This window comes from Lolium rigidum, chromosome 3 (assembly GCF_022539505.1).
Source record: "Lolium rigidum isolate FL_2022 chromosome 3, APGP_CSIRO_Lrig_0.1, whole genome shotgun sequence".
In the NCBI taxonomy this organism is placed as follows: Eukaryota; Viridiplantae; Streptophyta; class Magnoliopsida; order Poales; family Poaceae; genus Lolium; species Lolium rigidum.
In genome coordinates this window covers 270,578,587-270,605,026 of record NC_061510.1, presented here as the reverse complement: position 1 = coordinate 270,605,026, position 26,440 = coordinate 270,578,587, and the positions used below count along the sequence as shown (strand labels likewise).

Genomic DNA, 26,440 nt, shown 5'->3' with positions numbered 1-26,440 from the left:
TCATCATGTTTCCTTTTAATTTTACCACAAACAGCACCAGTAGGACGTGGGTTCCTCATTGGGAAAGCAATACTAGGAACACTCGTCATGTTAGTACTATTGAAGATTTTGAAGATAGACACTTGGCAGACCTTGCTACCCACATATGCAAGTGCTCTGTTGCTGCATTTAGTCCGCTTGTTGGAAACTAAATTTGTTAATCTCAATCCTATAATCCAACACATGTTCCTTACACTGGTGATATGGAAGAGGGGGAAAAGAAAGATTTTGCTGTTAGAAACCCTTCTTAGAGAATTTGGTGGTCAGCAAGAGAAGCTAGAAAGGTGTTTGCTAAATTTAATATGCTTGGTTCTCCATACTAATTTTGTTAGTCTCCTGAAAAGATGGATATGGATAGAATAAGATATACTAATAATATTGATGATGGAGGAAGATCAAAGCACAATACCATGTAAACTCCTACAGGCCATGAATGATGCACTAGGAACATAACTATGCTGGCTTGTTCCTGAGAAATTTGTTTGATGAGAGTAGCACGCCTAACACTAATAAGGGGAGATGCTGAAACTATGTATCCAATATAATATCCGACTGATGGAAAAGCTCCACACCCATTTAAGTGAATGCCACCTTCGATAATACTTGATACACACTTTGAGCCTGGCTGAAAGCGTTAAAGAAAAGCGCTTATAGGAGACAACCCATGTTTTTACCTACAGTACTTTGTTTTATTTTTGTGTCTTGGAAGTTGTTTACTATCTGTAGCAACCTCTCCTTATCTTAGTTTTGTGTTTTGTTGTGCCAAGTTAAGTCGGTGATAGAAAAGTAAGTACTAGATTTGGATTACGGCGCAGTTCCAGATTTCTTTGCTGTCACGAATCTGGGTCCACCTCCCTGTAGGTAGCTCAGAAAATTATGCCAATTTACGTGCATGATCCTCAGATATGTGCGCAACTTTCATTCAATTTGAGCATTTTCATTTGAGCAAGTCTGGTGCCATTTTAAAATTCGTCAATACGAACTGTTCTGTTTGACAGATTCTGCCTTTTATTTCGCATTGCCTCTTTTGCTATGTTGGATGAATTTCTTTGATCCACTAATGTCCAGTAGCATTATGCAATGTCCAGAAGTGTTAAGAATGATTGTGTCACCTCTGAATATGTCAATTTATATTGTGCACTAACCCTCTAATGAGTTGTTTCGAGTTTGGTGTGGAGGAAGTTTTCAAGGATCAAGAGAGGAGTATGATGCAACATGATCAAGGAGAGTGAAAGCTCTAAGCTTGGGGATGCCCCGGTGGTTCACCCCTGCATATATCAAGAAGACTCAAGCGTCTAAGCTTGGGGATGCCCAAGGCATCCCCTTCTTCATCGACAACATTATCGAGGTTCCTCCCCTGAAACTATATTTTTATTCCATCACATCTTATGTGCTTTTCTTGGAGCGTCGGTTTGTTTTTGTTTTTGTTTTGTTTGAATAAAATGGATCCTAGCATTCACTTTATGGGAGAGAGACACGCTCATTGTAGCATATGGACAAATATGTCCTTGGTTTCTACTCATAGTATTCATGGCGAAGTTTCTCCTTAGTTAAATTGTTATATGGTTGGAATTGGAAAATGATACATGTAGTAATTGCTATAAATGTCTTGGGTAATGTGATACTTGGCAATTGTTGTGCTCATGTTTAAGCTCTTGCATCATATGCTTTGCACCCATTAATGAAGAAATACATAGAGCATGCTAAAATTTGGTTTGCATATTTGGTTTCTCTAAGGTCTAGATAATTTCTAGTATTGAGTTTGAACAACAAGGAAAGACGGTGTAGAGTCTTATAATGTTTTCAATATGTCTTTTATGTGAGTTTTGCTGTACTGGTTCATCCTTGTGTTTGTTTCAAATAAGCCTTGCTAGCCTAAACCTTGTATCGAGAGGAATACTTCTCATGCATCCAAAATACTTGAGCCAACCACTATGCCATTTGTGTCCACCATACCTACCTACTACATGGTATTTTCCGCCATTCCAAAGTAAATTGCTTGAGTGCTACCTTTAAAATTCCATTCATTCACCTTTGCAATATATAGCTCATGGGACAAATAGCTTAAAAACTATTGTGGTATTGAATATGTAATTATGCACTTTATCTCTTATTAAGTTGCTTGTTGTACGATAACCATGTTTCATGGGGACGCCATCAACTATTCATTGTTGAATTTCATGTGAGTTGCTATGCATGTTACGTCTTGTGCAAGTAAGGAGATCTACCACCAGTTGAATGGTTTGAGCATGCATATTGTGAGAGAAGAACATTGGGCACGCTAACTAAAGCCATGATCCATGGTGGAAGTTTCGAGTTTTGGACAAATATCCTCAAATCTCATAATGAGAAAAGTATTAATTGTTGCTACATGCTATAAGCATTAAAAGAGGAGTCCATTATACTATTGTCTATGTTGTCCGGTATGGATGTCTAAGTTGAGAATAATCAAAGCGAGAAATCCAAATGCGAGCTTTCTCCTTAGACCTTTGTACAGGTGGCATAGAGGTACCCCTTGTGACACTTGGTTAAAGCATGTGCATTGCGTGATGATCCGGTAGTCCAAGCTAATTAGGACAAGGTGCGGGCACTATTAGTACACTATGCATGAGGCTTGCAACTTATAAGATATAATTTACATGATGCATATGCTTTATTACTACCGTTGACAAAATTGTTTCATGTTTTCAAAATCAAAGCTCTAGCACAAATATAGCAATCGATGCTTTTCCTCTATGAAGGACCATTCTTTTACTTTCAATGTTGAGTCAGTTCACCTATTTCTCTCCACCTCAAGAAGCAAACACTTGTGTGAACTGTGCATTGATTCCTACATACTTGCATATTGCACTTATTATATTACTCTATGTTGACAATATCCATGAGATATACATGTTACAAGTTGAAAGCAACCGCTGAAACTTAATCTTCTTTTGTGTTGCTTCAATACCTTTACTTTGAATTATTGCTTTATGAGTTAACTCTTATGCAAGACTTATTGATGCTTGTCTTGAAGTGCTATTCATGAAAAGTCTTTGCTTTATGATTCACTTGTTTACTCATGTCATATACATTGTTTTGATCGCTGCATTCACTACATATGCTTTACAAATAGTATGATCAAGATTATGATGGCATGTCACTCCAGAAATTATCTTTGTTATCGTTTTACACTGCTCGGGACGACGAGAACTAAGCTTAGGGGATGCTGATACGTCTCCAGACGTATCGATAATTTCTTATGTTCCATGCCACATTATTGATGTTATCTACATGTTTTATGCACACTTTATGTCATATTCGTGCATTTTACGGAACTAACCTATTAACAAGATGCGAAGTGCCGATTCTTTGTTTTCTGCTGTTTTTGGTTTCAGAAATCCTAGTAAGAAATATTCTCGGAATTGGACGAAATCAAAGCCCGGGGGCCTATTTTCTCACGAAGCTTCCAGAAGTCCGAAGGAGAGGACGAAGAGGGGCCACGAGGTGGCCCACACCCTAGAGCGGCGCGGCCCCCACGTGGCCGCGCGGCACCTGTGGATGTCGGGCCCCGTGCCGCCTCTTGACACTGCCTTCCGCCTACAAACAGTCTCCGTGGTGAAGCCCCGGTCCGAGAGCCACGATACGGAAAACCTTCCCGGAGACGCCGCCGCCGCTGATCCCATCTCGGGGGATCCGGAGATCGCCTCCGGCACCTCTTGCGGAGGAGAGGGAATCATCTCCCGGAGGACTCTACCGCCATGGTCGCCTCGGATTGTGATGTGTGAGTAGTCTACCCTGGACTATGGGTCCATAGCAGTAGCTAGATGGTTGTCTTCTCCCCATTGTGCTATCATTGTCGGATCTTGTGAGCTGCCTAACATGATCAAGATCATCTATACGTAATTCTATATGTTGCGTTTGTTGGGATCCGATGAATAGAGAATACTTGTTATTGTTGATTATCAAAGTTATGCTTATGTGTTGTTTATGATCTTGCATGCTCTCGCGTTATTAGTAGATGCTACTGGCCAAGTTAGATGCTAGTAACTCCAAGAGGGAGTACTTATGCTCGATAGTGGGTTCATGCCTGCATTGACACCTGGGACAGTGACAGAAAGTTCTAAGGTTGTGTTGTGCTGTTGCCACTAGGGATAAAACATTGATGCTATGTTCAAGGATGTAGTTGTTGATTACATTACGCACCATACTTAATGCAATTGTCTGTTGTTTCTAACTTAATGCGGAGGGTTCGGATGATAACCTGAAGGTGGACTTTTAGGCATAGATGCAGTTGGATGGCGGTCTATGTACTTTGTCGTAATGCCCAATTAAATCTCACAATACTCATCGCAGTATGTATGTGCATGGTGGCTGTTTTGAGGAGATGTATGGGCTTATGTGTAGGAGAACAAGAGAAAGTTCTCCCACGGGTTTGGATGTACCGGCGAAGTATGCACAATTCTCAATGTGAGAAAAAGGCAATGCACAAGACCGAAGAGGCTAGCAATTTGGATGGTGGAAGTGCCAAAAACCGTAGCTTAACATTAGTCAAAAAGAACTCACAAGCTTATTGCAAACAACTAGCAGAGTTCATCATTAAGAGCATGATTAAAATTTACTCCAAGGAGGGCCGTTCACGGTGGCACAAGTACCCCGCTAGCTCCCTCGACCTTCAAGCACAACTTAGTTATTACGATGAACTCTCGTACATGGAAAGATATCAAGTCCAACTACGCCTTCAACTATTTAAATAGAGTTTGTAGTACGAGCACAAGCTTAAAGACAACAATCCACTACTAATTTTAACTTATTTATCCGTAAAGCCTTACCATCTAAATACCTCAAAACATTTGCAAAGAATCAAGTTATCAAAGCTCAATGTTCTACAAGTATTTTATTATACACTACCACATGCAACATTTCCCGTTTCCAACCATACAATAATTTAACGAAGAAGAAACTTTGCCATGAATATTATGAGTAAAGCCTAAGAACATACTTGTCCATATGCTACAGCGTGAGCGTGTCTCTCTCTCACACAATGAATGCTAGGATCCATTTTATTCAAATAAAACAAAAACAAAAACAAACCGACGCTCCAAGCAAAGCACATAAGATGTGATGGAATAAAAATATAGTTTCGGGGAGGAACCCGATAATGTTGTCGATAAAGAAGGGGATGCCTTGGGCATCCCCAAGCTTAGACGCTTGAGTCTTCTTGATATATTCAGGGGTGAACCACCGGGGCATCCCCAAGCTTAGAGCTTTCACTCTCCTTGATCATGTTGTATCATCTCCCTCTCTTGATCCTTGAAAACTTCCTCCACACCAAACTCAAAACAACTCATTAGAGGGTTAGTGCACAATCAAAATATACATGTTCAGAGGTGACATAATCATTCTTAACACTTCTGGACATTTCACAAAGCTACTGAAAGTCAATGGAATCGAAAAATCCATCGAACATATCAAAACAGGCAATGCGAAATAAAAGGCAGAATCTGTCAAAACAGAATAGTTCGTAATGACGAATTTTATTGAGGCACCAGACTTGCTCAAATGAAAATACTAAAATTGAATGAAAATTGCGTACATATCTAAGGATCACTCACGTAAATTTGCATAATTTTCTGAGTTACCTACAGAGAATTTTGCCCAGATTCATGACAGCAAAGAAATCTGTTTCTGCGCAGTAATCCAAATCTAGTATGAACCTTACTATCAACGAATTTACTTGGCACAACAAAACACTAAACTAAGATAAGGAGAGGTTGCTACAGTAGTAAAAACTTCCAAGACACAAAATAAAAACAAAGTACTGTAGTAAAAACATGGGTTGTCTCCCATAAGCGCTTTTTAACGCCTTTCGGCTAGGCGCGAAAGTGTGTATCAAGTATTATCGAAGGATGGTGCATCTACAGCGGGGCGTGGAGTTTTCTCAACTATGCATTTTATCTTTTCTATGTGAGTTTCAGAGGCTCCCTTTTCATTAGCCTTAGGTTTGCTACTCTCATCAAACAAATCTTCAGGAACAATCCAGTCAAAATTCTTTTCTAGTACCTCGCACATTCCCAAGAGCTTGCAAGGTATTGATGTTTTAATATCCCCCTCATAATTAACTTCATTAGTGTACTTTTGTCTATCTTTTTCCATCTTCTCAAGGGTACTGGCAAAGTTGGTATAAGAGCCTAGCATATTATATTTAGTGAAGACTTTTCTAGCTTCTCTTGCTATTCCCCCAAATTCTTTAAGAAGGGTTTCTAATACAAAATCTTTCTTTTCTCCTTCTTCCATATCACTGAGTGTAAGAAACATATGTTGAATTACAGGATTAAGATTAACAAATCTAGCTTCTAACGTGTGTACTAAAGAAGCAACAGCAATTTCATAAGTAGGAGCAAGTTCTACCAAGTGTCTATCTTCAAAATCTTCAACCGTACTAATATGAGTGAAAAAATCTTCTATATTATCTTTCCCAAGGATAGACCCTCGGCCTACCGGTACATCTTTAAGAACAAACTCAGGAGGAAACATTATGAAATAAGTAAAGTAAATGCAAGTAACTAATTTTTTTGTGTTTTTGATATAGCAAACAGGATAGTAAATAAAGTAAAACTAGCAACTAATTTTTTTGTATTTTGATTTAGTGCAGCAAACAAAGTAGTAAATAAAATAAAGCAAGACAAAAACAAAGTAAAGAGATTGGGATGTGGAGACTCCCCTTGCAGCGTGTCTTGATCTCCCGACAACGGCGCCGTAAATTTTGCTTGATGCGCGTGATTGACGTATTGTCTTTTCGTTCAACACGCGTCCGTTGGGAACCCCAAGAGGAAGGTGTGATGCGCACAGCGGCAAGTTTCCCTCAGTAAGAACCAAGGTTTATCGAACCAGTAGGAGTCAAGAAGCACGTTGAAGGTTGATGGCGGCAAGATGTAGTGCGGCGCAACACCAGGGATTCCGGCGCCAACGTGGAACCTGCACAACACAAACCAAGTACTTTGTCCCAACGAAACGAGCGAGGTTGTCAATCTCACCGGCTTGCTGTAACAAAGGATTAGATGTATAGTGTGGAAGATGATTGTTTGCAGAAAACGAGTAGAACAAGTATTGCGAGTAGATTGTATTTCGAGTATAGAGAATTGGACCGGGGTCCACAGCTCACTAGAGGTGTCTCTCCCATAAGATAAATAGCATGTTGGGTGAACAAATTACGGTTGGGCAATTGACAAATAGAGAGGGCATGACCATGCACATACATATTATGATGAGTATTGTGAGATTTAATTGGGCATTACGACAAAGTACATAGACCGCTATCCAAAGCATGCATCTATGCCTAAAAAGTCCACCTTCAGGTTATCATCCGAACCCCTCCGGCATTAAGTTGCTAACAACGGACAATTGCATTAAGTATTGCGCGTAATGTAATCAATAACTACATCCTCGGACATAGCATCAATGTTTTATCCCTAGTGGCAACAAGACATCCATAACCTTAGAGGTTTCGTCACTCCCCGGCTTCACGAGACATGAACCCCCTATCGAGCATAAATACTCCCTCTTGGAGTTACTAGCAAAAACTTGGCCGAGCCTCTACTAATAACGGAGAGCATGCAAGATCATAAACAACACATAGACATAAATTGATAATCAACATAACATAGTATTCTCTATCCATCGGATCCCAACAAACACAACATATAGCATTACAGATAGATGATCTTGATCATGTTAGGCAGCTCACAAGATCCGACAATGAAGCATAATGAGGAGAAGACAACCATCTAGCTACCGCTATGGACCCATAGTCCAGGGGTGAACTACTCACACATCACTCCGGAGGCGACCATGGCGGTGTAGAGTCCTCCGGGAGATGATTCCCCTCTCCGGCGAGGTGCCGGAGGCGATCTCCTGAATCCCCCGAGATGGGATTGGCAGCGGCGGCGTCTTTGGAAGGTTTTCCGTATCGTGGCTCTCGGTACTGGGGGTTTCGCGATGAAGGCTATTTGTAGGTGGAAGGGTAGGTCAGGGGCGTCACGAGGGGCCCAGGAGACAGGTCAGCGCGGCCAAGGGTGGGGCCGCGACGCCCTACCCCCTGGCCACCTCGTGGCCCCACTTCGTTGACTCTTCGGTCTTCTGGAAGCTTCGTGGCAAAATAGGTGTGATGACCCAGCGTACCACTGCATGGTGTAGTACACAAGTCGTTGACATAACACAAGTGAAACACCGTTCCACTCATATTACATCTCTCAGAGTGGTACAACAGAAACATATGCGAGTCCAAGGTATGTCTATAGAAGTACACACGAACTGTTTACATAAGATTAATATAGCCTCCTACTTTACAGTGAGGTAAAACTTCAAATAAATCTCCAGAAGAACGACCCGTAGTCTATCTTATTGCTAACTCCAGTTTAAGAGCTACTAGGCTTGCTATAGAATTCTAGCTACTTAGGTGCTAGGATTAGGGAAAGGTTCCCTTCTATTACTAGTCTAGGTTTCCATTGTAGCTGATCCAGAAGTTGACTCCATTGACTCATTTGATTGGATTCTTCATCTTGTTGCAGTTGACTCCTTTGTCTTCGAGTTCCACGGAAGTTTCTCCTTTGGTGCCTTGATCTAAGAAGGGGGTTCAAACGAGATAGAATGAGTACGAGCGTACTCAGCAAGTTCATATTAGGAAATAGGTGTATCATGCACTAGCTACAGCCATAGACCAGAAAGTCATAGGCCAATGCAAGTTTTCATAAACATTTCTTCAAAAGGTTTATTTTATTCTGAAAACTATGCCCGTCAGTCTTCACAGGTTGACTAGAACTTCGTGGAGTTCCTTTCCTGTCGCGTTCGCAGTTCCCTTCCCGGAACAGGGAGTGACAGTCACAATTTAGTATCCTCTGCAGAGGTGCGTTACTTTTCCCATAAGAGACCTTATCCTTGTTGCCAACCGGGCTCGAGATTCCATCCACACTTCCTTTGGTGTGAGGCCAGGTGTAAGATCCAAGCCCACACCGCCTTCTCCGCGACTGCAAACCCACCCTTTTGTCCAACCGTACACCCCCAGTAGACTTCCCCCGATAATACGGCTTTACTCACGGTGTACTCCGGACAATCCTTCATAGATCGTAGAGCCATCATCACTAATGGATGGGGATTTAAAAGGCTATCCCAACCTACGGCAAGTGCCTCCAACACCCCGCCGGCTCTACCAATCCGTTGGCGTGCGAAGGGAAAAGATACGGCTGGCTTCCCTGCAGCCATTATAGATCTCATGGTCAACGCGGTTTGTACGGCGCTAGAATCACTGGACGGCATTGGTAATTAATCCTAGGGTGATATAACCCATGCAATGGAACCTCCACCGTATCAACACATACCATGGTTCCATTGTGAAGGAGATATGCCCTAGAGGCAATAATAAAGTGGTTATTATTTATATCTTTATGTTTATGATAAATGTTTATATATCATGCTATAATTGTATTAACCGAAACATTAGTACATGTGTGATATGTAGACAAACAAGAAGTCCCTAGTATGCCTCTTAAACTAGCTTGTTGATTAATGGATGATTAGTTTCATAATCATGAACATTGGATGTTATTAATAACAAGGTTATGTCATTGTATGAATGATATAATGGACACACCCAATTAAGCGTAGCATAAGATCTCGTCATTAAGTTATTTGCTATAAGCTTTCGATACATAGTTACCTAGTCCTTATGACCATGAGATCATGTAAATCACTTATACCGGAAAGGTACTTTGATTACACCAAACACCACTGCGTAAATGGGTGGCTATAAAGGTGGGATTAAGTATCCGGAAAGTATGAGTTGAGGCATATGGATCAACAAGTGGGATTTGTCCATCCCGATGACGGATAGATATACTCCGGGCCCTCTCGGTGGAATGTCGTCTAATGTCTTGCAAGCATATGAATGAGTTCATAAGAGACCACATACCACGGTACGAGTAAAGAGTACTTGTCGGGAGACGAGGTTGAACAAGGTATAGAGTGATACCGAAGATCAAACCTCGGACAAGTAAAATATCGCGAGACAAAGGGAATTGGTAATGTATGTGAATGGTTCATTCGATCACTAAAGTCATCGTTGAATGTGTGGGAGCCATTATGGATCTCCAGATCCCGCTATTGGTTATTGGTCGGAGTGAGTACTCAACCATGTCCGCATAGTTCACGAACCGTAGGGTGACACACTTAAAGTTGGATGTTGAAATGGTAGTACTTGAATATGGAATGGAGTTCGAATATTTGTTCGGAGTCCCGGATGAGATCCCGGACATCACGAGGAGTTCCGGAATGGTCCGGAGAATAAGATTCATATATAGGATGTCATTTTATGTGAATTAAAATGTCGCGGAAGGTTCTATGGAAGGTTCTAGAAGGTTCTAGAAAAGTCCGGAAGAAACCACCAAGGAAGGTGGAGTCCACATGGGACTCCACCTCCATGGCCGGCCAGCCCTAGGTGGGGAGGAGTCCCAAGTGGACTCCCCTTAGGGGCCGGCCACCCCCACATGGGAGGTGGAAATCCCACCTTTTGGTGGGAGTCCTAGTTGGGCTAGGTTTCCCCTCTTATGGAAGGTTTTTTGTTCGGGTCTTATTCGAAGACTTGGACACCAACACTTGGGGATCCACCTATATAATGAGGGGCCAAGGGAGGGGGCCGGCCACCCCAAGACCACAAGCTGGCCGCCCCCCTTGAGTGGCCGGCCACCCCCTCCCAAACCCTAGCCGCCCCCCTCTCCTCCATATCTCCCGCGTAGCTTAGCGAAGCTCCGCCGGACTTCTTCACCGCCACCGACACCACGCCGTCGTGCTGTCGGATTCAAGAGGAGCTACTACTTCCGCTGCCCGCCGGAACGGGGAGGTGGACGTCGTCTTCATCAACAACCGAACGTGTGACCGAGTACGGAGGGGCTGCCCGTTCGTGGCGCCGGAACCGATCGTGATCAAGATCTTCTACGCGCTTTTGCAAGCGGCAAGTGATCGTCTACCGCAGCAACAAGAGCCTCATCTTGTAGGCTTTGTAATCTCTTCAAGGGTGAGACTCGATACCCCCTCGTTGCTACCGTCTTCTAGATTGCATCTTGGCTTGGATTGCGTGTTCGCCGTAGGAAAATTTTTGTTTTCTATGCAACGTTATCCTACACATTGCCCACCACATAGTCATATTCATAATTGTAAAATAATACTTTGCTTTTCAATGCATGAGTGATAAGTATAGTACTTTGCATATAGTTTGATACAAATAATCAAATGACATGAGCAAGCAATGAACTTGCCTTTCTTGACTGCAAGATTATGCAGGCAAAAGCTTCGATACGTGATAAGTCCAAATGCTGAAATACCATCATCGTCCGGTAAGGACAATGTTCAAAGAACTGGCAAAGATGTTATAATGCATAGTATGAGATGCAATCGTCCCGAGCGTAACTTAACCTCGATGATTAAGATGTATGAGTTGTAAAGATTTCTTTAGGGTTGGTTGCACTTTTAGAATGGTTCTCAAACAAGGTTCTTATTAGGGTTTGGTTATATTAGCATCATAACCAAGTGATATAAGACATCATAACAATCATACACATACAGAATAGTGATGGAATAATATGTAAAGAACAGTTGTCAATTTTAAGTTCTACAGGTCATGATTGATGATTACTTATGCTATACTTTAAAATAATATCTTTTGAAGAACATGTTAATAAATAAATAATGAGTATTTCAAAGAAGGATAGGGCTTCTAAGGTTTGATTGACATTTGTACTTTAAAAGAATAACTTTTGAAGAACAGGTTAAAATAAGAATATGAACTACTTTAAATAGGAGCTAAGTGCTATTAGGGTTTACTAATAGGGATGGTTGTCGCTTAAGTAGAAGTGATCTACAGGTAGCAAGTATTAGTAGGTTTATTACTATGGTTTCTCCTAAAGCATCATATCAAAGGATGGTTATCAAGGTGTTGCTATGAGTTAGGGTTTACTATGACTTCATATTTGCTTTACCAAATAAGCTCTAATAGTTTCTAAGCTAAGTGGTTTATCATTTCCTAAGTAAGGTTTAGTTGGATAGGAGCATGTGATGTGATTTGCTACACAAAGTTGATACTAGGGTTTATCATTATGGTTCTACTAGGGTTTAATGGTTGAGGTTGATATTAATGGTATGGTATATAGGAGTGGTGATCAATGGTACTAATTCAATTAACCAATTAGGGTTTATACCTAGGTGATACTAGTGAATCATATAAGTTTTAATTAAGAATAGGAACATGAAATGATAATCTCATGTGACTTGGTTTATGCTAATGGATCATAAGCATGCATTCATTGGTCACATAATATGGTTCTCTATGTAAGGTGAAACTCACATGATCACATGTGATAAACAACTAGGGTTTTAGGGTTTAACATTTTGACATGTTCACATAAAATAATGGGATCCAGATTCTAACTTATAATAAAACTAGGGTTTCTAAATTATGATCCAATTCTTAAAGTAATACTTGGGAGTAGAATTAATTTTATTAAGTACTTGAAATAAAGTTATTAATAATTTTAACATGCTATTAATTTTTAGAGGTTTAAGAATTAAACTAATCACTGTTTAGGGTTTAATTAGAAACTAGGGTTTTATAAGTGTTACTAAGATTTAACTAATTAACTTGTGAATTAGATATGTTTAAATATACAAGTTTTGAATTACCAAAATAACATTAACTTTTAGTATTTTCTTACTTTATTTTATTTAAAGAAAATGGTAAATGGTAATTTGCAAATTAGGGTTTATGAATTACCACTAATATTTAAATAATGATATTATGGTAAAGAAAATTAATCTTAACATTTTACTTAGTTACTCGAATAGTTAAAATTTAAATTTGAAACTTCACTAATTATTGAATTCAAATTGCATTTTAAACAATTAGAAAGACATAATTAATAAAGATTAAAAAATAAGTGAATTTTTATTTTGACACACATTTTTGTTTTATATTTTATTTGAATAGAGTTTATTTTTATGAGCATTTTGATATATTATTTGCATTTTTCTGAGTCGAAATGAATTTTATATGATTTTGCAAAGTTTCAGCAATTTACTGGTTTTTAAATTAAACCTAAAACACTAAACGTACCCATTCAGATATACTCGCAGTGTCTGACTGGTGGGACCAAGCTACATGTTGACTGCCCCGCTGGCGAAGACCGGGTCAAAAGCTCTCCCTGTCCCACGGCCACGTCACTCTCTCGCCTAAGCCTAATGGTGATGACGCTTTTCCAAAAGGAGCAGCGGAGCATCGCCGGCGACATGCTTCTGCGGCGAGGTGCTCCGGCGAGATCTCGAAACCGAGATACAGAGGGATCTAGGATGCTCAAGTGGTCTCTAAAGATGCGTCGACTCACCCTGAGGATGATGGTGTGCTCGACGGAGGCGTTGATGGTCGGAGATGACGGCAAGTCCATGGATTCCGACGAACCCGAGCGGAAGGGATCGAGTCGATTTCGTTGATAAGAAGCTTCCCCTTCGATTCCTTCTGCCAGGAGACTCTCTGGAACACGGCGGTGCTGCTCAGCTACCTCCTGGACCCTGGGGTGGCCTACAACTTCGAATTCATGCTCGACTCCGGCGAGGTACTGTGGAAGATAGCGGGAGATTGAGAGTCTGAGAGAGATTGAGAAAGGGGTCACAAGCTAGCTAGGGTTCTGGCGCGTCTGCTCGTGGTTTTATAGCTCCAGAAGAGCTCGGCATCGACGGTAATTCGTCGCCGGCGGCCAGGATACTGCGGCCTTGACGGAGATGTATTTGGGCACGGATCTTGGCGCAATTAGGATAACTCTGGACGTGGAGATCCTTGTGCTGGCCTCTGGCATGATGGATGGCGTCCGGCGGCGTCTCTATCCGCAGCGAGGACGTGGCCGAGCCGCGCCATCGTGCTGTCGACCGCCAGGAAGAAGAAGGAGGTGGCTTCTCTCTTCGCACGATTCTTAAAGCGAATCGGTATGGTGGGCTTAGGCTGGGCTGGTACGTGGAGGTGGTACTGGGCTGTGGTCCTGGGCTCAGCCTGACAGGTAAATCTCTCTCTTTTTCTTATTTCTGGTTTCTTTTTTATTTTATGTCTCTTTGTTTGAATTCAAACTCAAATTTTGTTTTGATTGCAGGTTTCTAAACTTTTGAATATCAATATAACTTGATAATAATTCTTACTGTATAATTTTGGTGTTTAAATAAACATTTAGTATTTGATTAAATTTGTGTTGTTTGGAGGCACAAGTTAAAAATGCAAATAGATATGAATTTTAGAGTTTAATTCAATTGCTTTTATCTTTATAAATCAAATCTGTTTAAATGATTTGGAATGTAGAACATGTGCATGGTGAACATATTCTATTTTGCAAATACTTAACCATATTGATTATTCACATATAATTTAGGTATGACTAGGGTTTAACAAATGGAAGAATGTATGCAATTGGTTCATGATTTTATGTGGAGATTTGTTTCTAATGGTTTAACAAAATGGTTGGATCAACTCTATATTCACTACTCTTGCTTAAGAAATTCTGGCTTGAACTTCTCAATATAATTCCCAAGCTTATCATTAGTCAATTTACTTATTAAGGTGATGCTACTTTATAAATACCATTCATTTGGTTCACTTAGGCAAAGTATTTGAATTGCAAAGTAGAATAGGATCTTGGTTTCATCCTACTCACCAAATGGTATTTAATACTAAGTATCTATAACTTGGTTTATACCTGTGATCCATGATACACAAGTTAGGACATGTTATTTTATGTGTAGCTAACCTATGTGAAAGGACTAGGGTTTTCCTCCTCACTTAGGTAGAATTATTATATCAAGGCAATGTTAGGTTTGTCTCAAGTGTTTGAATATGCAAGGTTTAATTACAATATCATTACTACTCTATACAAGGCATGAGTATTGGTCTGGATTAACTACTAATGAGTTACTTATTATTTCATGAGAAGAATGAGATCTATACCTCACATATATAGGTTCATCTTATCATCTCAACTTATAAAGTAAGATCATGCAGTAGACATGATCCACTTAATTCTCACTACTCTCTCTTCTTTAATCTTTCTCTCTTCACACTCACTTGGATTCTAAGGATTTATGATCATCACCCAATTTGTAATGATCAAAGTATGGCTTTCTAATAATTCATTAGTGAATCATGGTTCTCTCTCCAAGATCAAGTATTGGTCCATATACTTGAGTATACCTCTTTAGGTTGAGCTCTTCTGAAAAGGTAGGGTTCCTCTAGGGTGTATGATCATTACCAAGTTGTAATGATCACAATACTTGCCTCTCTATATTTACTAGAAGAATAGGTTCGTGTTTACCATCAAGTGTGAGCTAGGTCAAGTAAGGTTTAATACTTGACTTGTACTCCTTATAGCATTGATTAGTATTAATGGTTTACCTCAATTAAACATGGTTTGAATATTAACATGTGTCTCTCGCTCAATAAATGGTATAATCATAATAAAAGGATCCTCTCCTTTCTCTGAGGTTTAATAGGAAGGAGTTGAGAAACAAGGTTGGAATGGTCAAGGTTTAATGAAGAATGACTATGAGTATCCTTGACTTGGTTCAAGTGTTGTAGTTGAAAAGCTATACCATGTGACTCATGGTAGGAACATTTATTTAATAGAAGACATGGATAAGATAAGTAAAGTATAGTTTCTTCATTAATGGTGTTCTTTGATTTATAGTTGAATAATTATTCATGTGTTGTTGTAAGGAATGTCATGTTGAGATCCTTTATAAGATCTTGTAGTTGATCCTTACTTAAGGTGTTGTTTGTTGGAATTCTACTACAATTTGATCTAGCCCATAGATCAAATCATCTCTACCCAAAACAAGGTTTTAGCAAAGATCACAGTGAAGTTTATAGCGCTTGATTTGATGATCTACTTCAGTTCCAGCAAGTCAAGTGAAACTTCAGTTACTGTGGTAAGTTTTATTTGAAGCGCGAAAATTCCCCGGATTTTCTATGCACGAATGCAATGCACACTTCGGTGTTCTCTCATTTTGTTGCCTCTAAACCTGGGATATTACAATAGGCCCCTGGGCGTTGATTTCGTCCAATTCCGAGAATATTTCCTTACTAGGATTTCTGAAACCAAAAACAGCAGAAAACAGCAACTGGCTCTTCGGCATCTTGTTAATAGGTTAGTTCCAGAAAATGCACAAATATGACATAAAGTGTGCATAAAACATGTAGATATCATCAATAATGTGGCATGGAACATAAGAAATTATCGATACGTCGAAGACGTATCACCTGGTCGTCAAACCGGGCACGATCCGCACGGTGTTGCACCTCGCCGCCTCTCGCGCGTGGCCGGTGCATCAGATGGACGTCTCCAACGCCTTCCTTCATGGCCATTTGCAGGAGCAGGTGTACTCGTCGGCAGCCCATCGGCTTCGTCGACATCGAGCGCCCCGATGACGTGTGCTTGCTCTCTCGGTCCCTGTATGGACCGAAGCAAGCACCCCGCGCTCGGTACCAGCGCATCGCCGGCTTCCTGCATCAGCTTGGCTTCCGCTCCACGCGCTCCGATGCGTCGTTGTTCGTCTACCGGACCGGCAACGACATGGCATACCTGCTGCTGTACGTCGACGACATCATCCTGACGGCCTCCACCGCTCGTCTTCTTCGACAGCTCACCGACAGTCTTCGCGCTGAGTTCGCGTTGAAGGATCTTGGCCCGCTCCACTACTTCCTCGGCATCGAGGTTGTCCGGCGTGCGGACGGGTTCTTCCTTCATCAGCGGAAGTATGCCCACGAGCTTCTCGAGCGTGCAGGGATGCTTAACTGCAACCCTGCGCCTACTCCTGTTGACACGAAGGCCAAGCTCTTCGCCAGTGATGGGTCGCTGGCGTCGGACGCGCCGTTCTACCGCTCCATCGTCGGTGCTCTCCAGTACTTGACGTTGACGCGCCCGGAGCTCCAGTACGCCGTGCAGCAGGTGTGCTTGCACATGCATGCTCCTCGGGATGCTCATTGGGCCACGGTGAAGCCGATTCTCCGCTACGTCTGTGGTACCATGGGCTACGGCTTGTCGTTGCATGCTTCGCCCTCGACGTCGGCCCGACCTCGTCGCCTACTCGGACGCGGACTGGGCGGGTTGCCCGGATACGCGCCGCTCCACCAGCGGCTAGTGCGTCTACCTCGGCTCGTCGCTCGTCTCTTGGTCCTCCAAGAGGCAGCCCACCGTGTCTCGCTCTAGTGCTGAGGCCGAGTACCGCGCCGTGGCTAATGCTGTGGCTGAGTGCACATGGCTTCGTCAGCTTCGTCCGAGCTCTCTTGTCCCGTTGACAAGGCTACGGTGGTCTTCTGCGACAACGTGTCGGCTGTCTACCTCTCCGTCAACCCCGTTCATCATCGGCGCACCAAGCATATCGAGTTGGACATCCACTTTGTTCGTGAGCAAGTTGCCCTCAGTCGCGTTTGAGTTCTTCACGTACCGACGTCTCAGCAGTTTGCCGATATCATGACGAAGGGATTGCCATCCACGACTTTTCCTGAGTTTCGCTCCAGTCTATGTGTCGGTGCCGACCCTTCGACTCGCGGGGGGGGGTGTTGAGTAACATATTGTATAGGTATAGGTCCCCGTGTTTTCTCAGGGTTGTACCTGTAATTGTATATGTGTCCGCCTATATATACATGAGCAGCCGGCCCTATTGGTGTTGTGCAATCTCCAATACCTTTCTACAGAGAGCACCACTCAAGGGATCACCATCCTTCCCATATGCGGCATTGATGGCATTGGAAAAACCACCTTAGCGAGATTAGTTTTTAATGATTCTGAGTTCAAAGAATACTCTAAGGTTTGGGTCTATGTGTCCCAGAAATTTGAACTGAAAAAGATTGGCAACACCATAATATCACAACTATCACTGGAGAGTCAAATATCTGATGATTTGCATAGTATTCATATTCATCTTTTAGGGCTGTTTACTGGTAAGAGGATCCTGATCATTTTGGATGACCTATGGGAGAGGAATCCTTCTCAACTACAAGAATTGAAAGCATGCTAAAGCAGAGTGAGGGGAGCAAGGTGCTGGTTGTGGTTACCACACGCGAAAACCGCATTGCAAAAGAAATTGGCATTGTTGATTCATTCAAATTACCTCCCTTGTCAGATCAAATGTGCTGGGATATACTAAAGATGAAAAGTATGTTTGAAAAAAGGCAGGACAGAGAGCGCTTGGAGCCTATTGGGAAGGAAATTGCAAAAAAGTGCGGAGGTGTGGCTTTAGCTGCTCAATCACTTGGACACATGTTGAAATTTAAAACATATGATGTGGAATTCCATCAGATCCAACCATATCTGGAATCTATCTGCGTCCAAGGAAACATCGTCTACAAATGAAGTGCTTGCATCCTTGTTGTTAAGCTATAACCTCATGCCTCCACACTTGAAGTTATGCTTTTCTTATTGTGCAATCTTTCCAAAAGGACACCGCATGATTAGTGATGAACTCATTCATCAATGGATTGCTCTTGGATTCATGGAGCCATCTAGTACATTCTCTACCTGGCAGCTCAGTGAGAGTTATATTACGAAGCTTCTGGATATGTCATTTCTTCAACATTCAAAGGTGAGTTACTGTTACACAAGACCTACACAACTAAGTGTCGTCTTATTTCATTCAAATAATGTTTTTTCATATTGATGGGGAGAGTATTTTTTTGCGAAACCTTTCCATGCATTATGTTGGAGTAACCACTTTACTACTTCTGTTTTTAAATGGCTGATATTTAAAAATATACATGTGTCATTGCAATCTTTGATCATGTTTCTATGTAGAGACTATAAATATTTTAAAATGTAAATGCGAAATACTAAACACTTGACATTTTCTCTTTGATTACTTGAGGTTTGTATTTATTGACTGCATATCATTATTTTTTTACTCATAGGATAAATATTGCATGATGCAAATATTGTAGAGCCTCGTTGACTCTGACTCCAGCTCTGCGATTCCAACTCATCTTCCCCACGCACAGTTTTGTTTATTATTAGTGTGTTGTTATTATTATTTATCTATTTTTGCTCGAGGAACAGTTCGTGTTTTTGAGTTTCGTATACCTGAGGTAGTCAAATCTGTTTCATCGTGGTTCTGTTAATCTCGAATCCTTACATTAAGTTTGTGTTGTTAATGGGTTTTTTAACAACTTAAATGTGTTCTTACCTGTGTGTCGTTGCAAAACAGTAGGAAATAGTGGCTTTGATTTCTCTCCGTGTTGCTGCATCCATGTCTCCGGTAGTTATAGTCTTGTTGGAAACACGAACGGATTTGAATTGCTACGGCATCTTGAGCCACTTCCAAAATTTTAAATATCTTATGGAGAGAGACATAATATTTTACTCGGTCTCGTTAATTTGCTGCACCTCATCATCAATTGTCGATGGAACCTACTACCCGTATACCACTATTCCTCACTGTATTCCATATTTAAGTTGCAATACGATAGTAGTCTAGAGACTAGATGTGACAGTTCTATATAGACTTTTTCTATATTTTAATTGCAATATGTGATAGTGTTACGTGGCTGCTAGGGTTTGGGAGGGAGAGAGAGGGCTGCGAGGGCGCGAGAAGGCCGGCCGGGGGGCCTTTTGCCCACGGCCGGTTGCAAGAGGGAAGGGGTTTCCTTCTTAATTCTTGCTTGACCAGATTGATACGTCTCCTCTCCTTATATAGAGAGTTAACCCTAAGACTAATGGGTCATAGCCAAGCCCATGACGTATTCTAACACTAAGCCCATTACGTACTCTAACACTACACCCCAACTGGACATGCAGCTCGTCCTCGAGCTCCAACCTAAACAAACCATGACTCGACGCAACACAAACCGAACACCTAAAAACGAGCCTTTTACATCTCGGCTTGTTTTATTACTCTCAACCTGAAATGGACTGGGACGCTTTATTGTTGACCCCTGAACATAAAGTGGACACCATCCACCCGTCGGACGTGCACCTGTACAGCCACCTGGATCCCATGGAAACCAGCGGGACAAAAGGAGCCCGCACGGCGGCCGGCGGCGGAATGCAGTGGTGCTACGCGGTGCGCTCCTGTCGGTGACACCATGCCTTCTCACCGCCGGATGACTGTCAAGGTCGCAGACTTTGAGGACGCTGCCCGCAGAAAAAACAGTATGTCCCCCGCCCGTGGGGGAAACCGCACGCCCAAGATCCCCGACGCAGCGGACGAGATCGAGGTCCGTTGTGCAACGAAGCGCAACTTGGAGGAGCTGCAGCTGCAGATCACGCATCTCCCGCACACCCCGACGCACTAGGAGGCCGCGCGCAGAAGCCTGCAGCCTCACCACCGCCGACACGTGGCGGATAGCGATCCAAGCCAGAAGCGGTGACGGCGACGGAGGGAAACAGACCTGGTGGAAGGGCATCCCGGGCGGTGTCGATGTAGAGCCCGGGGCCAAGGTCGCTCCCACACCGCCGAAAGGCAGGGACGGCGTCGGTGAGGACAGCAGCTGCAGCGGCGGCGTTTGTGGCGGCGGCAGCTGCTGCTGCAGCGTCCCGGTGGGGAAGAAGGCGGCCGGCTGCTGGAGAAGAGGGACCCCGGCGCCGAGGTAGGACTCGGCCCGGAGATGGTGGGAGGAAAGGGATTACCTTCTTAATTCTTGCTTGATTAGATTGATACGTCTCCTCTCCTTATATAGAGGGTTAACCCTAAGACTAATGGGCTATAGCCAAGCCCATGACGTACTCTAACACTAAGCCCATTACGTACTCTAACATAGAGCCTCGTTGACTCTGACTCTAGCTCTGCGATTCCAACTCATTTTCTCCATGCAGAGATTTGTTTATAATTAGTTTGTTGTTACTTTTTTTCTTTGCTCGAGGAATGGTTGGAGTTTTTGAGTTTCGCATACCTGAGGTAGTCAAATCTGTTTCGTCACGGTTGTTTTGATAATATCGAATCCTTACAATAAGTGTATGTTCATGGTTTTTTAACAACATAAATGTGTTCTTAATTGTGAATCGATGCAAACTGCTGTGTTGAGCCACTTTTAAAGATTTAGATATATTATGGAGAGAGACACATAATTTGTTACATTGTCGCGTTAATTTGCTGCACCTCATAATCAATTTATGAAGGATCCTCTCCCGAATACAGTTGTTCCTCACTGTATTCCATACTTAAATCGCAATATGTTAGTAGTCTAGAGACCAGGTCTTACAGTTCTATGTAGACTATTTCCTTATTTATTTTTTTATAGTGGAAGGGCATTAGATGAAAATGACAATGATTAGAAGAAAAAAATAGTTAGAGATTACAAAAGAAACTGTAGACGTAGGAAAAAAGGTAAAAATGCAATAAATTGAATGGAAAACTCAGCAAAGTTATAAACTTTGAGTTGTAGACGAAGAATAGAATCCAGTTAGCAATTCACTTATTTTATTACTTCCAATTGCTAATAGGGGAAAACCCGAAGTCTTACACTATTATATGTTATTCCTGCAGATTGACATTCCATATGATAGACAAAAAAAGCGCTACATGGTTCATGATGCATGATCTGGTGTATGACCCGGCAAGATCGGTCATGGCTGACGAATATAACTTAGAGGGCCCCAACTGCCGCTATGCATGGCTGACAGATTGTAGGATGCCATTGAAGTCGTCCACAAATTCACCTGCAAAAATAAGGTCGCTGCATTTTGCAGATAAAGTTTCAAAAAGTGATGCATTTTCATTAGCTAAGCAAGTTCGTGTCTTAGATTTAAGCATAGACGGTGTGCATGATTTGACAGTTTCTATTTGTCAGCTGAAGCAATTGAGGTATCTTAGCCTTTCATGTGGTAAGGTTCCAAGTTGGTATGCTCTCGAAGTTGAATTATCTTACAATTCACTAGAACATGAAAGCGCGCGTTGCAGCGCCCATCCATCTTGTCAAAATAACAGTATAACTATTTGACAAATATGAACACAACAACAAATCAGTTCGGATTGAATTTTTTGTTGAGTTCAGCTTTAGATATAGCGTTTCGTAATTTGTAAAGCATAGTAGTGCATAAATTATGACAAAGATTTTCAGGGATGAGCTAATAGAAAATTTTATTTGCATAACTTCTAATATTATAGTAGCAGAACGGGATGGTTTAATTAAGGGGATGTTTGTATCACAAGTAATAGGGAGTTTCAAGTATAAGCATCCACAAAGCTTTCAACTATAATTTTGAGGCCAAGGTTGACGGTGTGGCACTGCTGCCTCTGCATCATTTGGCAGATAATTCAGGTGGACCTAGAACTGAAGCTTTCTCCATAATCTTTATGATTTTCTTCAAACTGTAATTTCGAGAATTGTTGAAGATTCCTGGACGCAAGTACAACTCTGTAGCTGACAACACAGTACACACAGCTCAATAACCAAGCTTCCAGAAAATCCGAGAGCAGAAAATTAAGGATATGCTCAAATTTATCCAGGCAATGCTTAAGCTTTATGTTCCTCCAGAATCCTTGTAAAGCTCTCAAATCCCTTCATCTTCGTGGATCTAATAGCAACAGACAACTCCTCCGTAGAAAGAACTTCTTGCATCTCCTGTAGTATGATTCTTTCTGCTCCCCCTATCTGAAAGTCAGAAATGATGCAGAAAGGTCAGTGTCAATGGCATACACAAAGGGTGATCGACCAATTACTGAACAAAACAAATCTTATTTGCCTTTGTGATTTAGGTGTGTTTAAGCAAATATGATACAAGCTGGATTGTGTGCAGCAAACTGGAATTGTAGCAGATTCAAGCATAAAAAATTAAAGAAAAAAATAACCATTTATGTCCCTACCATTAGTGAACAAGGTTCATATACCATCTAAATTCTACTCCCTCCGTTCCATAATTCTTGTCGCAATTTTAATTCAAATTTGAACTAAAGCCACGACAAGGATTTTGGAATGGAAGGAGCAATTTTAGTTCCTTGGTAGGTTCCGAACCTGTTAAGGCATTTTTTCACTTCAATTCTCTAAAGGCATTGCCCCCATATGGGTTCCGAGGCTTTGAGGAATATTTTTTTGTACGGAAGGGGCAAGGATATCCATTTGTGTTAGTGAGAAAATTAGACAATATGCTAAATAGGAATCATACTCTTTATAAATTTTGTACGAGTTGACACATCTAATTCACAAGAGGACACATTTAATCATCAGAACAAAAGCTAGAAGTTTAGACTGGGCAGATCTTTGACCGTGACCTTTTCTTTTCCAAAACAGTCAGAACAAAAAAACAATATCAAACTGACATATATAACTTTATGACGGAACGGATGCTGGTCTACAATTCCATACCCTGTTGCTGGTTGTGTCTTACTTCCAATTGTATCCATGGAGACCAAAAAACAACCAGGGCATCCCAAGTAGGAACTGATAAGAATTAAGAAACAAGAAGAACCAAGCATCACATACTTGGGAGTTGGGACGGGGAAAAAGATCAATAATACAGCTCTTGGAGACGTAGGTGGGGGCCTTGGTGTAGGAAGGTGCTGATGATTTCCCAGTACTCGGGGTCCATGGCAGAATCGAGGGAGATGACACCCTTCATCCACTGATGAACGGAAGCTGTAGCGGAGGATAGATGACCAGTGAGGGGCGGTGCAAGGGAGGCAAGTCAGACACACCTTAGCATACCTCTCCTTGACCTCTGACACACGTCGTCACGATCGCCTAGAACCAGCTCCATAGAGTATGCCTGAACAAATTAGTTCCTTGTGGTCGAATGGATGTGAGAAAGACAAATGGGAGGTGCAAGATATATGGACTGGCCTAGCAAAAAGAAAGGAGGCAACCGGGTAGTAACGTAGCTCCACCTCCGCTACCATCAATGCTTACAGAATGGAAACGGTAGATCTTCGTCGCCTCGCCATTTTACTCCGTAATAAACAGCCGGTTTCGCATGATTCGAAGGGATGGAGAAGGTGAACAACCGAATGACTGAGATTTTGCTGGGCTGCAGAAGAAGAGATATCCACTGGGCCGTCGCAGCAACCAACCCACAGGCCCACACCACAAGGCCTGGTGAACGAGAGGCTGCCGAAATAGGTCTGCCCAGTAGCATCCCCTTAAAATGGGGCCGGTCCATTTAGTGCGAATTGATGACGAGAGATGCCGCAGCGACTGTTCGGGCGAGAAGTGACGATCTGGGACGTAGGTATATGTAATCGGACGGTTAAGAGAGCTAAATCGCTGTGGAGAGGCTGTGGTGGTTCCATTATACTGTTAACTAATTTCCATGGTCTTAGAGTATTGCCAGCCTCGATTGGTGAAATGAAAGGTCTGATGCATCTTGACTTATCTGGTTGTTCGGGACTAAAAGAACTCTCATTGTCATTTGCAGAGCCGAGAGAGTTGGTATACCTGGATTTATCAGGCTGCTATCGTGTTTCAGGAGTACCCAAAGCTTTGAGTAGCCTAACTAAACTCCAATATTTGGGTTTACAATTATGTCAAAAACTCAGAGGGCTGCCAGATGTCATCATCAATCTCATCGCACTCCGATATTTAATCTATCACAATGCTTCCAGTATATCTTTGATGGCGACAACTCAAGGGATCAAACTGAGAGTTTCATTGACCGTATATGCACCCTTCCCAATATGAAGCAGCTGGATTTGTCTCAGAATGATTATCCTCTTATAATACCAGGTCGTGCAAGCCACCTGAGCAAGCTGGTCCTTGATTATTGCAGTGAAGTTATTAGGTTTCCAGAGTGTGTCGACAATATTTATTTAAAAGGGCCAGGTGCCAGGTTGCTGGACTTTCATGTGTACGCAGGTGACATAGCAGTAACATCTATTTGCTTAAGCATGCAAGTCATGCTGAGCTGTCAATCTTGTGGCTTGAAAATGTGAAGTCCCAAGAAGAGACACGCAATATAAATGTCAGTGAGAAACATACCATCCTAGGATTAACTTTATCGTGGACCAATCGTGAAAATAGATCCGTGAATGACATGAAGTTGCTGACGGAGCTAGTGCCACCAACCACTTTGCAGAGATTTGAAATAGATGGCTAATGCAGTGTTGGCTTTCCACACTGGCTAATGAGTATGAGCAACCATCTCCCTAATCTTGTCAAGCTGACGATAAAGGATTTACCAAACTGCAAGAGTGTACCGCCCCTTTGCCAACTACCAAACCTCCGAGAGATTAAGCTCGTCAGAATGAAAATCCTGAAAGAATGGGACACATCATACTTGAGTGGCGAGGACGAGTGTGAATGAGATTAAAGAAGTGTGCATACATGATTGCTCCAAGTTGAGGATAAGACCACACCAGGGCAGCATCTTGGTCTGTAAAGAAAAGCGATAATGTGCTCCTACCACAGCGGGAGAGCATGGCACATATTGATTGTCTGACAGTGACAGCTGGAGACAGCGACATGTCTCTTCATCACTGGGGTTTTCTTCACCACCTACTCTCCCTCAGGAAGTTAAGACTTGTTGACTGCTTGACTGCGGTAACATCAATTTGATGATCTCTCCAGATATATGTGGGGCCCTCCATTCCCTTCAGGTACTGGATGTATGGGTCCACGCAAAGCTAGAGGAATTGCCCAATACACGAGGCAACTCACAAAGAGTGGATATATAGAACCCGGCGGCATGTGATCCTGCCTCAAATCAGCCTCTCATTGGTCCAGCAACTCGTGTGGGGTCCACTGCTGGAGTGTGTTTTCCTGTATTGCAGGTAACAAATGGACAATAAATACGTATGTGGGCCTCCTTTATGGAGAGAGATGATAAAATACTCCCTCAGTCCCAGTTCGCAAGGCAAAGTTTTCAAATATCTTGGCCCAAGGTGAATTCTCATTGGCTCTAAATTTGCACGTTAAAACATGCAAAAACTTTGCCTTTCACATGCATGGAGTACTAGTACGCGGTGGTTTCACATGCATGGAGTACTAGTACGTGGTAGGAAATGAAAAGAGGAGTGTTTGCATGCAAAAATGAATTAGTTTACTCCCACATTAAATGCAAAATGTGCCTAGGAGGTGAGGGATTTTGGGACAAATATTTTTTGGGAATTTACCTTGCGAACTGGGACGGAGGGAGTAATTAATTACTCCATCAATAAATGTTTGCCTCTTCTGCTGGACGCTGCAACCACGCCACAGCGGAGGCAGTTCTCCATGGACCAGGTCGGGTCAGGTCGCAGCGCGCACGGCTCGCAACGGCGGCGACACGACTGCTTGCGGAGACGGCGACCAGCGATGGCGCATAGACAGAGGAGAACCGCGGGACGACGATTAGTGGGCACCCGGCCAGCGTTCTGGTCGCTCTCGCGGCCTCAGAAGATGGGCACGACGCCGTAGTTTGCCAAAGTCGAGCACGCAGGCCGCGTC

The 26,440-nt window shown here is 42.3% G+C and overlaps 1 long non-coding RNA gene and 1 pseudogene across 2 annotated transcripts; one reads left to right on the top strand and one right to left on the bottom strand.

The window, feature by feature from the left end:
* Positions 1-13,308: 13,308 nt before the first annotated feature.
* Positions 13,309-19,076, top strand: LOC124696512 (annotated as a pseudogene).
* A 3,420-nt stretch (positions 19,077-22,496) lies between these two features.
* Positions 22,497-24,030, bottom strand: LOC124699484. Of its 2 annotated transcripts, XR_007001406.1 has the most exons (3): positions 23,729-24,030; positions 23,507-23,659; positions 22,497-22,678 (listed from the first exon to the last, which is right to left on the bottom strand). It is a non-coding gene; the product is annotated as an uncharacterized LOC124699484 (long non-coding RNA). The 2 variants fall into 2 exon arrangements; XR_007001405.1 differs by having other exon boundaries at positions 23,507-24,030.
* Between the last annotated feature and the right edge of the window lie 2,410 nt (positions 24,031-26,440).